Genomic DNA, 16,445 nt, shown 5'->3' on the forward strand with positions numbered 1-16,445 from the left:
AATCCCCTGGTTTTGTAGTCTCTGAATTTCAGGCCATTTCTACAAGGAGAGCAAAGTCCAGGAAAGTTGAAGTGTTTTCATCACTGCTGTCACCACTTCCCACTTCTGAAAGCCCTGGGTACTATCAAATCCCTGCTGAAAAGTTACCAACTGCTCATCTGTTGGGGGTCTCAAGCTGGTCTTCAAGACACCCCTAATTTCCTATGTTAACCATCTGTAGTAACAGGACCTGGAGTATCCATTTGATATACTTCACCAGGCCCCTGCTTGAATGTCTAATCCCCCCTCCATTCAGGGTTCTAACTCCCTTGTTATTAAAAAATACAAACAAATAAAATAGGCTAAAACAAGACAAAAAAGACCACATAACCCTTAAGATTCTACCAGTTTCCTCGAATGGGAGAGAACTAGAAATTTTTGGTAAACAGCACTAATGGCTCCCATAGTATGGGAGTATATGCAGTATAATTTTCCATGGCTTTTCTTTGGCTTCTAAGTTCAACCTGGGGGTGCAGCTTCCAGTGGCACTTTCCATGCAGGCAGGGTACTCCCAGATCAGAGGAAGTAGCCAAATTACTGCACACTGCTGCCCCTTTATTCTCTAACTCACATCACATTCTGGACAATTTGAATAATCTAGGTGCTTTCCTTTAAGGCAAGGTTTACAAACACTGAGCTCTCCTGATTCTCAACTGGGACTTGACCTCAGCCAGGGCAGGGAGCAGACTCTGTGCTGCAGTGCTCCTGGGCAGTACTTCATCTCCCCACCCCCACCCCCTACTTTCCAGTGTCCTAGAAAGCCCATTTCTCTTCAGCAACTTTTCCCACCACCCCGGTTGGGAACCTGGTGACCTCCTTCAACCCATAGACGCTGGTCTTTCTTCTCTCATGTCTTAACAGGTCAAGAATATGGAAGCAGATAGAGTGCCAGTCCCTGGCAAGAAGGCACTGAAAGTGTCTCCGTTTTGCTTTGACCACCAAGCTTTTCCTGGGATATTTAGCATTCTCCCCCTAAGCCCAGGGCTCCTGAATGCTGGTCACCACATGTTGCTGTAGCCCATGGAAGAGACAGTACCATAGCAGTTCTCTCCACTGGAGCTCATGCAGAGTCCAAGGCTTTACCTATACTCAATAGCTGCAAGTGTCAGGATCTGTCTCAAGAGAGGGAGAGAGGTTGGAGTTGGAATCTATATGCTCAGTGTCTCCCTCTCCACTTACAAGACATTGTAACTCGACTAAAATGAGGAAATCTTTTATTCCAAGCTATAAGTTGAGTTTCAATTTTAAACCTCTACCTGATTTTCCTCTAGGTTTATGCAAGCATTTTCAGAAATTCATTATGGTAAAGAAGTTTCCGATTTAAAAAATTACATTTATAACATTTTTTTGGTGGTCCTCATACAGTGTTCTTATGAGAAGACTTAACTGCCAGTGATTAGACTGACACCAGCCCCAAACCCTGAATTAAGAATTAATTTCTCCTGAATATTATTATTCATTGGAACTGACCAATTAATTAATCTGTTTGAAATGTAGCTTATTTTCTTTCTTACAAGACAAGATTTTGAGGAAAGTAGCATTTTCAAATACACATCTTTTAAGCCAAACTGATTTTCATTTCCTTTTTTATCATTCTGTATTTTGGTCAGCATCCATGAGTCAGATTTCATGTACTAAAAGAACCCAGCAAGTAGCAATCAGTTCTAAAGTGAGGTCTTGCAAAATGCATTCTCATATAAACTGTGATTCTCAGGTCATATCAACCTCGATGTAAAAGGAAAGTCACAACGGCAGTTACGTGTCAGTATTTCTCTGCCCCTGCTCCTATACAGTGCCGAGGAAATGTTGGCCTCTTCAGTTTCTCAAGCATACTTCTGGGGAGTACCCTGGTCCTCCTAGAACCAGCCTTCTTGGCTCCTGTGGCATTTTATATTTCTCTCTTTCCCGATACTGATATGTCTTATCACTAAAACTATGCTACCACTGCCAACGAGAAGCATCCCTCCTGATACCTCTGCCCGCCCATGAGACCACTGATGCTTGGGTCCATTGCTAAAGGTCCTGCAATGAAAACATTAATGATGCACACTCCCATGACTGCCAAAACAGCTGGTGTCATGTCTATTGCTTGGAGAAAATCATGGGCCTAATGCAGCTGACACCTTACATCCTCTGGAGGCAAGCTTTATGAGCTCTTTCACTGCTTCTCTTACATCTAGAACTCGGACATGATGCCAGGGATTCTAGAACTAGGATACAATCTGAATGACTGATAGCACACTATGCTTAAAATTGGTCATCCTGTCCGATGGTGGTCTCAGTTCTTGAACCATGTTTGCTTGATCTCTCCACTCCAAACGTAAGTTCTGTCATAATAGGCTTTTCATCCCTCATGAAAACCAGACTCACCGTGGGCCTTTGTCTCATCAATTTTCTGGACATGTCCAAATTCCAGCTGTGAAAATACCTTACGCTCATACTAGTACACATGGATCCCATTCACTCTAATTACAGTTGCTGGTAATTAAATGGAAACAGTTTGCCGTGTTAACAGTTTTTCCTCCAACACTGACTTAATTTTTTAATAAAATTTTTACGTTGGAATCAGTTTCAGCCTATAGAAAAGTTACAAAGGATAATACAGAGTTCCTAAGCCCTCACTCAGTTTCCCCTAGGGTTAACCTACACATTACTTTGTTACATTTGTTGCAACCAAGAAACCAACTTCTGTGTGCTACTAACTAAACTATAGATTTTATTTGGATTTCACTAGTTTTTCTGCTACTTTCTTTCATCTCTTCCAGGATCCAATCTTGGATATCAAACTGCATTTTGTCATCATGTCTTTTTAGTCACCTTTGGTCTATTACTATTCCTCAGTCTGTCCTTGTGCCGTTAATTTTAAAAAAAAATTTTAATGTTTGTTTATTTTTTGAGAGAGAGAGAGAGAGACAGAGAGAGAGACAGAGTGTGAGCGGGGGAGGGGCAGAAAAAGAGGGAGACACAGAATCCGAAACAGGCTCCAGGCTCCTAGCTGTCAGCACAGAGCCCGATGCAGGGCTTGAACTCACATGCTGTGAGATCATGACCTGAGCTGAAGTCAGACGCTTAACCAACTGAGCCATCCAGCCGCCCCTCCTTGTCCCGTTAATTTTTAAATGGTTGAAATATTTTTATGTCAGTTCTCCAGGAAGAGTCTGAGCCCTGCTCTGCCTGGATTCTAAAGATTATGGAAAATACTTTTTCCTATTAATTCTGAAAAGGCAGGTTTTCCAATTAAGAGAGAACCAAGAAAGCTCTAGCACGCAGCTTTACAATATAATAATTACATATTTCTGAGGTTGGGCTTTCCTTTACTCCTTCAAAACAGGCAACCTTTTCATAGAGGCCAGGCACAAACATCTCTACATTTCACTGATACCCTCTGCTCTGTCAACTAGTTTGCAATTGTCAGCTCCTCAGCTATTATTGTTCCACAGTTGACACAGTGGATGCAGAGTGGGGCACTCACAGCCAGCTGCATACCCAATACCATTCTCATCTTCTTCCAAAAAAACCCCTCCAGTTTTGTTTAGGGCCGCAATGTGTCTGGCTAAAAGACGGCAATCCTCAGGCTTCCTTGCAGCTATGTGTGGCCATGTAACATCAACCTGGCCAGTGAGAGGTAAGCAGACGTCTATTGGAGGAGCTTTGGAAAAGCTAGTATTTGCCTGATTTTTGTTTTTAAAAGGAGCAGCTGGCATGTGCATGAAATGTAAACTCAAGGCCTGGAGAAGAATCAGCCACCCTGCAAGCATGGGGACATCACAAACAGTAAGTGGAAAGCAGAAGGAGGCCCCATACCAAGTCCACAGTGCCTGCCTCCAGGCTTCTTATTACATGAGAATAATACGTCAAATAATATTTTTAAAACCCTTTCATTAAGTCAATATTTGTCAGGTTTAAGCGATATGTAATCAAATGTAACCGTATTGATAAATGGAGCCACACGTGCGACATGTACCGTGCAAGTACTACTGTAGACGGTGACAGTTGGTAACCTCTTCAAATAACCTCTTAGGAATCACAGGCATGAGAAAAATACCAGGAGATAGATGATGGACGATATTTCACACTTCAGTAAGGATGTACAGACCTCCAAGCTTAGTCAGTTCCTGAAGGAACTCTAAACACGATTCTTACTAAACAATTGTATGCTTCTGAAGGACTTTACTTACTGGTCTCCAGGTTAAAGTTCACTTAATTTTGCCAGCTCGGTGAACCCAACTAAATGATCAAATCAAGGTCTACTGTAATTTAGAAACATTTCCCTGGCATTAACAGCCCTTCTTGGAATACTCCTTGACGTGTGAAGAACAAGCCAGTTATGTGTGTTGCTCTCCAGAGTGAGACAACGTTCTGTGTGAGTTTGTGACTGGTGATGGCAATATAGGCAGAGGACTACGTCCACAGCCTAGTCCTAACATTGTTGATACAATACTTATGGTATGCACACACTAGTTAAGCTTTTCACATAGGTTATCTCATTTAATGCGCACAATGCCCCCAGTGAGGTACACACTATTATTATCCCCATTTTACAGATAAGGAAACTGAAGCACAGAGAGATCAAATAACTTGCCCAAGAAGACTGGCTAAGGAAAGTTCTCTTACCCCTAATTCAGATAGTTTGAGAAATCTATCCTTTGGTTAATTTCATCTGTGCATCACTGGGACACTACCATAGCCCCACCTCCTTGAAAGTTACCCTTTTCTCATGCTACTGGTCACTGGCACTTTGAACTTACACAGAATCAACATTCCCTCCACATCTCCCACAACATATATGTATAACAAATGGCAATCAATATTTCAACATTAAGACTAATCCTTGCTTGGGATGCCTGGGTGGCTCAGTCAGTTAAGCACCCGACTCTTGATTTTGGCTCAGGTCACGATCTCATGGTTTATGAGTTCAAGCCCTGTGTCAGGCTCTGTGCTGACAGCATGGAGCCTGGTTGAGATTCTCTCTCCTCTCTCTCTGCCCCTCCCCCACTCACATTCTCCCTCTCTCTCTCAAATAGACATTTAAAAAAAAAAAAGACTAATCCTTGCTTTAGTTCTTTGAATACATGGGTGTCAGCATTACTCTTTCATTGTAGCCAAACTTACTCATTCTCTTCCTAGTGCTTATCTATTAAATGGCTCATTTCTTAGTTTTGTACCTCAGACTTCATATAGGTTAGGTGCTCCATGAGTTAGAAGTTCATATCTCTATAGGTTATAGAAAAGCCACCTTAAGAAGGCTCAACCAAATAGAGGTTTATTTTCCTAACACAAGAAATCTGGTGGTAGGTGGCTCCTGGCATTGGTTCACTGATGCTATTTGGCCCTCCCCTCATGGTTTCCCTAGCTTTAGGTAGCAAATTCACAATCAAGGTAGATATTATGGAAGAGTCCATACCAGCCAAATGTGTCCCCTTTTCTCAAAAAAGCTAATACTTTCTCAGAAACTTTCCAATAGTCTCATGTTTGCATCTTACTAAAAAAAAAAACAAATATGTCATGTGGCCATTTCAGTCCTGGGGTGGCTGGAAACATGCATATGTAGGTTTTCTGGCCTCTGAGGTAGGGCAGACAAGGGAGAATAAGGCTGGGAATGGAAGTGGAGTTAGCCAACCCGGTGCCCGCCACACATTGCACGCTTATTTGTTCTTAATGGATAAAAAGAAAATAATATAATTATCTCATAATGAAGTAGATACTGAACTGACCTTGAAAACTAATAGTTGTACTTGTGCAGGCTTATTGGTGATGTTTGGGCTATGAATAGGGCTCCTGACATTCAGCCTCAAGGCGCAAGAGAAATCCCAACTCAAATGTCTAATATTGAGCTCTGACGTATACAGACCTTATAAGTTGTCACTCCCAGCCTCACAACAAGAAAGATGCTAAGCAAAAAGAGAAGCATTGACTTTTATTAGACCCAGAGAACTCAGGTCACAGGGCAAACCACCAGCCCAAAATGTGGAGAGGCAGGTGAATACGGAGAATCACAGCAGAGATTACCTAAGGCAGAAGCTGCTGGAGCCAATTATTGGTAGGAGCACTGAAAAGGTGGTTTAGATGAATTGCTTGAGGCTGGGTGTAGACTTGGTTGAGAGTTAAAAACCCCCCCAGGCCCCAACCTGGGGGGGGGGGGCGCCTATATTTTCATGGGCTTTGCCTCCAGGAACCCACCAGGTTCTCACAGTGAAGATCAGAGAAAAATTCCCTCCTGTTTCCTGCAGAAGGTGGGGAAAAGCAATCATTCTAAAATACAGCCTGTGTTCTCCACAACAAAAGCCTGCCCTCCGAAGGAAATTACTTACCAGAGCCTGTCCTGACCTGAGAGAGGGGCTATATGCCAGTGCAAGTCCCCTCTAGCCTTCCTGTATCACCTAAAGGGAGAAAAAAACTAAGAAGTGCTTCTGAAGAAGACACCCCAGGGACTCAGGCCCTACTAAAATTTTGGGAGGTAATGATAAGATGATATAATGCTTCCCCTCCCTAACACCTTGCCACCATACCAACAGGGCTCCAGTGTAACAGTGCAGTAGAACTGAGAGAGCTGAGAGACAGACTATGTAAGAAGGAGTTCTTAGGGAAACCCAAAGATAACAAAGGTCACACATACAAAAAACAAGGACACTAGAGGAAACTAAAGCATCTGCCACCCACAGCTGGAACAAATAGTAAGCACAGCTCAGCTCCTACCCGAATTAACGTAAAACCTCAACCTAAAATCCTAATTAACTCACTTCCTATTACCCAATACATCATGCCTGAATTCTAACGAAAAGTTGAAAGGCATGCTAAAAGGCAAGAAAAAGTCACGGTGTGAACAGTTAAAGCAAACACAGGAGTAAGACTTAAATATGACACTGGTTTTACAATTATCAGATAGGGAATTTAAAGTAACTATGATTAGTATGTTAAATATTTAATGGGAAAAAGGAGACAACATGCAAGAACAAATCAGTGGTCAAAATCAGATACCATGTGCTCAACTGGTTTCCAGCTTACAATTATTGCAATTGTCTCTAATCCTGTTTTTCCTGCCCTTATACTTTAAAAGTTCCAGCATTACAGTTTTAGTGTAAATTTGAGGAGCAAAAATATTTTCACGAGCATCAACAGTAATGTAACAAGCAGGAACGGAATGCAGTAAGAAAAACACAGCATCAGGGGGGCCTGGGTGGCTCAGTCAATTAAGCATCTGACTCTTGATTTTGGATCAGGCCATGGTCTCACGGTTGAGATTGAGCCCCATATTGGGCTCTGTGCTGGGCATGGAGTCTGCTTAAGATTCTCTCTCTCTCCCTCTCCCTCTCCCTCCCCTTCTCTCTCTCCCTCTGCCCCTGCTCCTGCCCCTGCTCAGTGTGCGCACACTCTTTCTCAAAAAAACATTTTTTAAAGGAAGAAAATATTGCAGTCACTTCAATATTACTACCAAAAATGTATAAAACTAAATCTAATATTGGCAACATATAACATAAACTCAATTTGAGTAACACTGTACAAAACAAGTATCCTATAATCTTGAAATGTGTTAAAGGCATGAAAATCAAGGCAAAACCAAGTAACTATTGTAGATACACAGCAATTGAACATAAAAATATTATTGTAGAACTGGACCCTTTGGCTACAAATAGCTTTACTGAGATAACTGGCCAAACTTGAAAAGAATACCAGGATTAGACAGTAGTATTTTTATTGTAGCATTTTATTCATATTTTATTATCAATGCTAATTCCTGATTTTGATGGTGGTATTCTCTATGTAAGTATTTGGAAGTAATGGCCATCAGCTCAGCAGCTTACCTCCTAATAGCTCAGGGAAAAAAGGACTCTGTATTGTACTCAGAGTTTTTCTGTAAGTTTGATACTGCTTGATAATAGAAATAACTAAAAATGTATATGTATGAAGTATGAAAAAGAATGAATCAGTAGTGCAGAGGGATGAAATCTCTAAGCAAAAGAAAGAACCAAAAAAATGATAGAACTGAATAAAAACATATTGTCACAGAAATGAAGAATGCCTTTGATCGGCTCATTGGTAGACTGGGCGTGGCTGAGGAAACAGTCAGTGAGCTTGAAGATATGTAAACAAAAACTTCCCAAAAAGAAATGCAAAAAGAAAAAAAACTTCTGGAAGAAGAAAAAAAAAACAAAAGAGAATATCCAAGAACGGGGAACAACTGCAAAAGGTGTAACACTAGCATAATGTGAATAACAGGACAAAAAGGAGAAAAAAATATTTGAAGTAATAAAGGCTGAGAATTTTCCAAAATCAATGACAGACAATAAACGACAGCCCTGGAAAGCTCAGGCGACATCAGGCTTAATAAATACCAACAAAATCCACATGTAGGCACATCCTGTTCAAACTGAAGAAAACTAAAGACAATACTTGGAAGAAGTCAGTGGGGGGTTACCTATGGAGGTGTAAGGAGAGTTACCTCAGATTCCTCATCAGAAGCCATGCAAACAAAAATAGAGTGCAGCAAAATACTTAAATTGTTGAAAGGGGAAAAAAAACCTGGAATTCTGCATACAGTGAAATTATCCTTCAAAAGTGAAGAAGACATAAAAACGTTCTCAGCTAAAGACAGAGAATTTGTAACCAGTAGGTTTACCTTGCAAAAAACATTAAAACTTCTTTGGAGAAAAGGAAAGTGATGCAGGTCAGAAACTCAAATCTACATAAAGACAGGAAGAGCTTTTGAGAAGGAAAAAATGAAAGTAAAAAAAGAAACCCTTGTTTTTCTTAGTCTTAATTGATCTAATACATGTAACTGTTTTTTTCAAACCAATAATAGCAACAGTGCACTACTGATTTTACTATATGAATAAGTGAAATTAAATGACAAGGGAGAGAGAAGAAAGGAATTGGAAATACTGTATAACAAGGTACCTGAACTACCCATGAAGCTATTTGGTGTCATTCGAAAGTAAACTTAAATTAGCTGTAAATATATATTGCAAATTCTAGGGAAACCACTAAAAAATGTTAAATAAGCATAATTGATATACTAAGAGAGGAGAGAACATAGAATCATATAAAATGCTCAATTAAACTCAGAGAAGGTGGAAAAAGAGGAAGATAAAAAAAGAAACAAAAAACAAGTACAATGGATAGAAAACAGTTACAAACATGGTAATTAACCAAATTATATCAGGGGCGCCTGGGTGGCTCAGTCAGTTGAGTGTCTGACTTCGGTTCAGGTCATGATCTCACAGCTCATGGGTTTGAGCCTCACGTCGGGCTCTGTGCTGACAGCTCAGAGCCTGGAGCCTGCTTTGGATTCTGTGTCTCCCTCTCTCTCTGCCCCTAACCCACTTGCATTCTGTCTCTGTCTCTCTCAAAAATAAATAAACATTTAAAAAAATTTAACCAAATTATATCAATAATCACCTTAAATGTGAATAATCTACAAAAATGAATTAAAAGATGGAGACTGTCAGGCCACCTGCATGACTCAGTTAAACGTCTGACTCTTAATTGCAGCTCAGGTCATGATCTCATGGTCATGGGATGGAGCCCCGCATAGGATCTCCTGCATGGGATTCTCTCTTCCTCTCTCTCTACCCCTCCCCATCTTGCATATGCACGTGCTCTTCCTCAAAATAAATAAACATTTTTTAAATAACTAAAGAATGGAGACCATCAAAGATATAACCTCATGTTTTCTACACAATAGCCACTTTAAATATAAATACAAATCAATTAAAAGTAAAGGGATGGAAAGAGATATACTAGACTAACACTAATCAAAAGAAACGTGGAGTAGCTATATTAATTTCAGATAAAGCAGACTTCAGAGCAAGGAACACTATCAAGGATAAAGAAGGGTATTATATAATGATAAAGAGGTCAATTCTCTGAGAAGACATGAAATTTCTCAAGGTCTGTGCAGCCAACAACAGAGTGTCAAAATATATGAGGCAAAAGCTGATAGAACTACAAGGAGAAATAGACCAATGTATTGTTATATTTGAAGACTTTAACACCCTTCTGTCAGTAATTGATAGATTGAGCAGGCAGAAAATCAGTAAGGATATAGCTGAACTGAACAGCTCCATCAATCAACTCAATGTAATTGACATCGACAGACTACTTCATCCAACAGCAGGAGGATACACTTTCTTCTCAGGTTCACATGGAACATTTACCATGACAGTCCACCTTCTGGTCCATAAAACATACCTTGACAGATTTGAAAGAATAGAAATCATACAATGTCTGCTCTCAGATCACAATGCAATTAAAAAGCAATCAATAACAGAAAGATAACTGGAAATCCCCAAATATTTGGAAATTAAACAACACACTTCTAAATAACACATGGGTAAAAGGAGAAGTTTAAGAGAAATTTAAAAATATTTTGAGCTAAATAAAAATATAGGACTTATCAAGATTTATGGGTTGTGGCAAAAGCAGTGATTGGAAGAAGATTTATATATGAGCAATGGACAACTGAAATTTGAAAACACAATACTATTTACTTCAGCACCAAAAAATGAGATACTTAGGCATAAATGTCACAAAATATATATAGTATCTATATGAGAAACACTACAAAACCTTGACGAAAGAAGTCAAAGAAGATCTAAACGGAGAGATATTCCATGTTCATGGACAGGAAGACTCAATATTGTTATCATTTCTTTCCAACTCGATCTATAAATAACACAATTGCTATCAAAATCCCAGCAAGTGGGGCGCCTGGGTGGCTCAGTGGGTTGGGCGTCTGACTTCAGCTCAGGTCACGATCTCATAGTCTGTGGGTTCAAGCCCTGAGTCGGGCTCTGTGCTGACAGCTCAGAGCCTGGAGCCTGCTTCAGGTTCAGAGTCTCCCTCTGTCTCTTTCTGCCCCTCCCCTGCTCGTGCTCTGTCTCCCTCTGTCTCAAAAATAAATTTAAAAACATTAAAAAAATGTTTTTAAATCCCAGCAAGTTATTTTGTGGATATTGATAGATTGATTCTAGAATTTATATGGAAAGGCAAAAGACTCATACTAGCAAACAGAATATTGAAGGAGAATAAAGTCGCTGGACTAACAACACCCAACTGTGAAACTTACTTTAAAGCTATAGTAATACCATACAGTGAGTATGGCATTATTAATGAAAAAATAGACAAATCAATGAATGCAAGAGAGAGACCAGAATTAGACCCATACAAATATAGCCAACTGATCTTTTCCAATGGAGCAAAGGCAATTCAATGGAGAAACAGTAGTCTTTTCAAAAAATGGTACTAGAAGAATTGAACATCCATATGCAAAAAAAAAAAAAAAATCTACGCACAGACCTAACACCTTTCACAAAAATTAAGTCAAAATATATCATAGGCCTAAATGGAAACTGTAACACTATAAACATCTAAAAGATAACATGGGAAAAAATCTAGGTGAACTGAGCTTTGGCGATGACTTTTAGGATACAATGCCAAAAGCATGATCCATGAAGAAAAAAACTGCTAAGTTAGTTGTTTTTAAAATTAAAAACCTCTGCTCTGTGAAAGACACTGTTAAGTGAATGAAGAGAAGCCTCAGACTGGGAGAAAATATTTGCAAAATACAATCTGATAAAGGGCTGGTATCGAAAATATACAAAGAACTATTAAAACTCATCCATAAGAAAACAACCCAATTAAAAAATGGGCAAAAGATCTGAACAGAGATCTTATCAGTGAAGATATACAGATGGCAAATACAGATATAAAAAGTTGCTCAACACCATACGTCATTAGGGAATTGCAATAAAACAAGATTCCTCTAGACACCTATCAGAATGGACAAAATTCAAAACACCGATAATACCAAAAGCCTGTGAGGTTGTGTAGCAACAGAAACTCTCTTTCGTTTGTGGTGGCAATACAAAATGACAGTGCTTTTGGAAGACACTTAGCAGTTTCTCACAAAGCCCAACATAGTCACCATACAATCCAGCTATTGCACACGTAGGTATTTACCAAAATGAGTTGAACACTTACATCCACACAAACTTGCACATGAATGTTTAAGGCCGTATTTTTCATCATCAGCAAAAACTGGAAGCAACCAAAATGTCCTTCAACAGGTGGATAAACAATCATGTACATCAGAGGATAGAATATTATTCCTCAATAAAATGAAACATGCTATGAAGTCATGAAACGAGGTGCAGCAATCTTAACTGCATGTTGCCAAGTGAAAGAAGCCAATCTGAAAAGGCCCCATACTGTATGACTCCAAGCACGTGACATTCTGGAAAAAGCAAATCTATGGACACAGTAAAAAGATCAGTAGTTGCCAAGGGTTAGGGGGTTGAGCTGATGAATAAACAAGTGGAGCACAGGGATTTTTAGGGTGGTGGAATTATTCTATATGATACTGTAATGGTGGAGGCATGACATCATGCATTTGTCAAAACTCATACACTGTACAACACAAAGAGTGAACCTTAATGTCAACTATGGACTTCAGTTAACCATGTGTCAGTATTGGCTCATCAGTGACAACAAATGTATCACAATAATACAAGATATTAAAAACAGAGGAAACTGGGAGGGGGTGTCAGGAAACTGATACGGGAACTCTCTCCTATTGCCTCAATTTTCCTGTAAATCTAAAACTGTTCTAAAACACAAAGATTATTAATTTTTTAAAAAAACATTTTGTTTCTAATATCTAGTTCGAAGGAGAGGTCAAAGTGAGGTGAAATTGTCAGAGAAAGCATCATGAAAGAAGGGAAGCTTTAGCTGGGTCCTAGAGGATACATAGGATTTCTAGAATTAGAAAGGACAAAGGGCATTTCAGCTGGGATTGAGGCATGAAAAAGACTCAGAGGGCTCAAATTGCGAAGGAGCAGGAAATAACACAGAATAAATCAATGCAAAGACAACAGGCAGCAATTTAATGGAAACTAGGGGCTAAGGCAAGGCTAGAAGTGCTGAAGCATCAATTCCAATATCAGATAAACGCAGACATGGGAGCAGACTTGATCTGAGCTGAGTCCTCAACACGTATTCATTCATTCATTCATGCATTCATATGCATTCATTCATGCAGTCAATATTTAGTAAGCACCTCCTATGTTCCAAACACTGTAGTGTTTAGGCACTGGGGACAAGCCGTGAATAAAAGAAACAAAAATCTCTGTTCTCACCGAGCTTACATTCTAGTGAGAGGAGACAGAACTCACCTGGTGTTTTGAAGAAACAGCAAAGAAGCCAGTATGGCTGGAATGGAGTGAAGGAGGAGGTAGAAGGTGAGACAGATAAGACGCCAGAGTATGTAATGCACTGAGTCCAGAATAAATAAGCCCTTTGGCTTTTACCCTGAGACACTTAGGGAACAACTTGGAGGGGTCTTAAGTGGCAGAGTGGCTTGACAGACACCTGAATAGGGTCACGGTCTCTTCTGTGTTCAGAATAGACAAGAGGGTAAGAGTGGCTGCAGGGAGACCAGAGAAGCTGTTACCCTCATCCAGGTAAGAGAAGATGGGGCCTTGGAACATGGTCTTAGTGGCACAAGTGGTGACAAATGGATTGTAGACTCCGAAAGGATTTGCTGATGGGACTAGGTGTGTGTGAGAAAGGGACAAAATGATTTGGCTTTAGGCCTGGGAAACTAACTTGAAGAAAGGGTTGCCAGTGACTGAGAGAGAGAGAATATGAGAGGAGCAGGCTCACAAACAGAACTGAGTCCGTGTCTGAATTCAGCTAAGCTGTCTTGAAACGGGGCGTTTCAAGAGCTAGAGATCAGAACAGGCTAAGACGGAGTTAAGCGGGCAAGACTAAGAGCACGTACAGGAAGTGAGGCTAGGCAGGTACTCAGTCATCAAACATTTCCTAAAATCAACCACTTCGTGTCAGGAATACAAAGAAAACTAAGACATCTTCCCTTCCTGGAAGGAACTCACAGTCCAGTGAGGGAAACTGAAATACAAATAAGTGATCATAGTACATCAAGCATCCCAGGAGAGGTATTTCAACATTTACCGAATCCCTGCAATGTGCCAAGCAGTGTGATGAGGAAGCAGGAGATATGTACAAAGTTCTGCGAGAGCACAGACACACACACATTCTTGCAAAGGTTCGTACCCACATTCACAAGGGTTTTCACCACAGTGTGACAGCAGGGAGTCGGCAGTAACCAAGATGCCCGGCACTAGGGAAATGTATCAGTAAAATCTATGGAATACTCAGCAGCAGGAAGAAGCAAAAAACTAGGTGTACACACAGCAATGTGGATATAATTCGAGAACACAGGGTTGAGCAAAAGCAGTAAGAAAAACGTTTCCAGTCCAATACCATCTCTGTAAATGTAAAAGCATACACCAAACACTGCAGGTCTTAAACTATCAAGGAACTATACCAACACATTGCAGTTGGTATCTAGAGGAAGAATGGAAGTGGGTATTAAGATGAGGGAAAATAATAATATAAAATAATGTAAATGGGACAGGGGCCTGGCAGGGACTGATGATGATAATGTGCTGCGAATTGAGGAGCAAAGTTAACTGAATTCCCTGCACCTGAGGTAAAATAACTGGCTAATAGGAATCCATCTGATAACCCTAAGGAGAAGGGTGGTTCTGGGAAAGCAGAAGTGTGTGAGTAGAGACATGGAGGCATGAGAGTGAATCATAGGTTCAGGGAACAGCACCAGGTTTAGCATGGCTTGTAGAGGTTGTGAAGAGCCGGTAGCATTTGAAACTCCTGGGTGAACTGAATAACACCCTACACGTGCAGGGTATGACCATTCTAATCAATCTGTCCCCTTTCACTACATCGGGGTGAAAGACCATATGCTCTGCCCCCGTCCAGCCGTCCTGCGGTCTTCACATCTTGTGACTATTCCAATGGGTCACTCCTGTGTACTGTGGCCTCAAGGAATGTGGCCCTTGATCCGCTGCTGTAAAACTGGAGCTCCACCCCAGTGACACTGCTGCTCTGGCTAGGAGTGGGGTGGGAAGGGAACCGGAGGCCCAAGCATGCCTCTAATTCCGGGGCATCTGCCTGGGGGCCATTCACCCCACCTCCACCAGCTCAGGGCTGCCAGTTAACTCTCTCTGGTCACATTCTAGCTGGAGTCATTTCCCAGCCTTGACCACCCCTCCCCCACCCCAGACTGGGTCCTGTCCCACTATTCTAGGGGTATCTAGTTCTTCATAGCCCTTATCACAGTTGCAACTCGACATTTACTTTTCTGATAATTTAGTTATGGCCACCTATGCCTCTGGATTCCCAGTTAAATGCTGGCAATCTTTTTTTTTTTTTTCTCTTCACCAATTTCTCACTAGTACTTATCACAATGCCCGGTATGTGGTAGGGGCTCAATAAACTTCTCAGTTGGATAAAAGCCTTCCAAAAGAAACCTAGGTCAAAGTGGATACAAGGACAGTGCAGAAACAGGAATGAGAAAAAGCTGGGGTTTGTTGTACTGTGGGGGGGGGGCCGGGCAAAAGGGGGAGAGCTGCAAGGAAACAGGTGCGCTGTCCCTGGTAGACAGGTCACCTGACTGCTGTACAAACGCCCACCCCGACGCCCTGTACAGGGTGGGTATACAGTAGGGGCAAAATAATAGGAAAATAAACTGTAAAGGAATTAACAAGTGCTTAAGACATTCTTTTTTTTTTTTTTTTTAAAACGTATGTAAAATAAAAGTATGAAAGTGAATTGACGGAAGGGAAGCACTTGGGTCAGTGCCGGGTCTGAGGGAGGACTAACATTTGCAGAGGTCCCGACACAATCCGCTGTGTCTCAGAGGACACAGGATGTATCCATAGGACAGACCAAAATCTCTTGGGGGAGGGGGGGGCGTTATTCTCACCTTCTGCCTCTAAGGGCCACACAAGCCTGGGTCACCGTGGTTGCCACTGTAACTAGTTCAAAGTCGTCTTCGATCTAATTCTTCACCTTTAGGCTTGACCCGTACTCCACCTCCAGCTCAATTAGATGTGCCCCACTTAAAAAAAAAAAAAAAAAGCCTCCAACCCAAGCCAGCCCAGACTTCGAATAAGGGAATACACTTGATCACTACAGGAGGATCTTTCCCACGCCTCCACCTGACCCTCTACAGGAATAGGCGCTCTGGCCCTCGCCAGGCGCCACGAAGCGGCGCGACCTCAGCCCGCGGTGCGACCTGTCACCGCCCTTCCCGCCTTCCCGCCTCCAACGAGCCCGCGCACGCCTAGCCCGCGCGCAGTACGTGTGGCCCGGCCCCCAGCCGGTTTCCAAGCAGCGCGCATGCGCGCGCTCCAGGGCCCGCGGGGAGAAAGAGGGCGGGGCCGAGGGGGGCCAAGCCCGCGGGGGGAGGGGCGGTGTCGGTCACGTGACGCTGTTTCACTGTTTACACGCGGAGCGGCCGGAGCTTTCGGCCTCAGTCAGGCGCTCGGCTCCGTTTCGGTTTCACTTCCGGTGAGGGGCCGCCTCCG

The sequence above is a fragment of the Herpailurus yagouaroundi genome, unplaced genomic scaffold (genome assembly GCF_014898765.1).
Source record: "Herpailurus yagouaroundi ecotype Mexico unplaced genomic scaffold, PumYag 67503, whole genome shotgun sequence".
In the NCBI taxonomy this organism is placed as follows: Eukaryota; Metazoa; Chordata; class Mammalia; order Carnivora; family Felidae; genus Herpailurus; species Herpailurus yagouaroundi.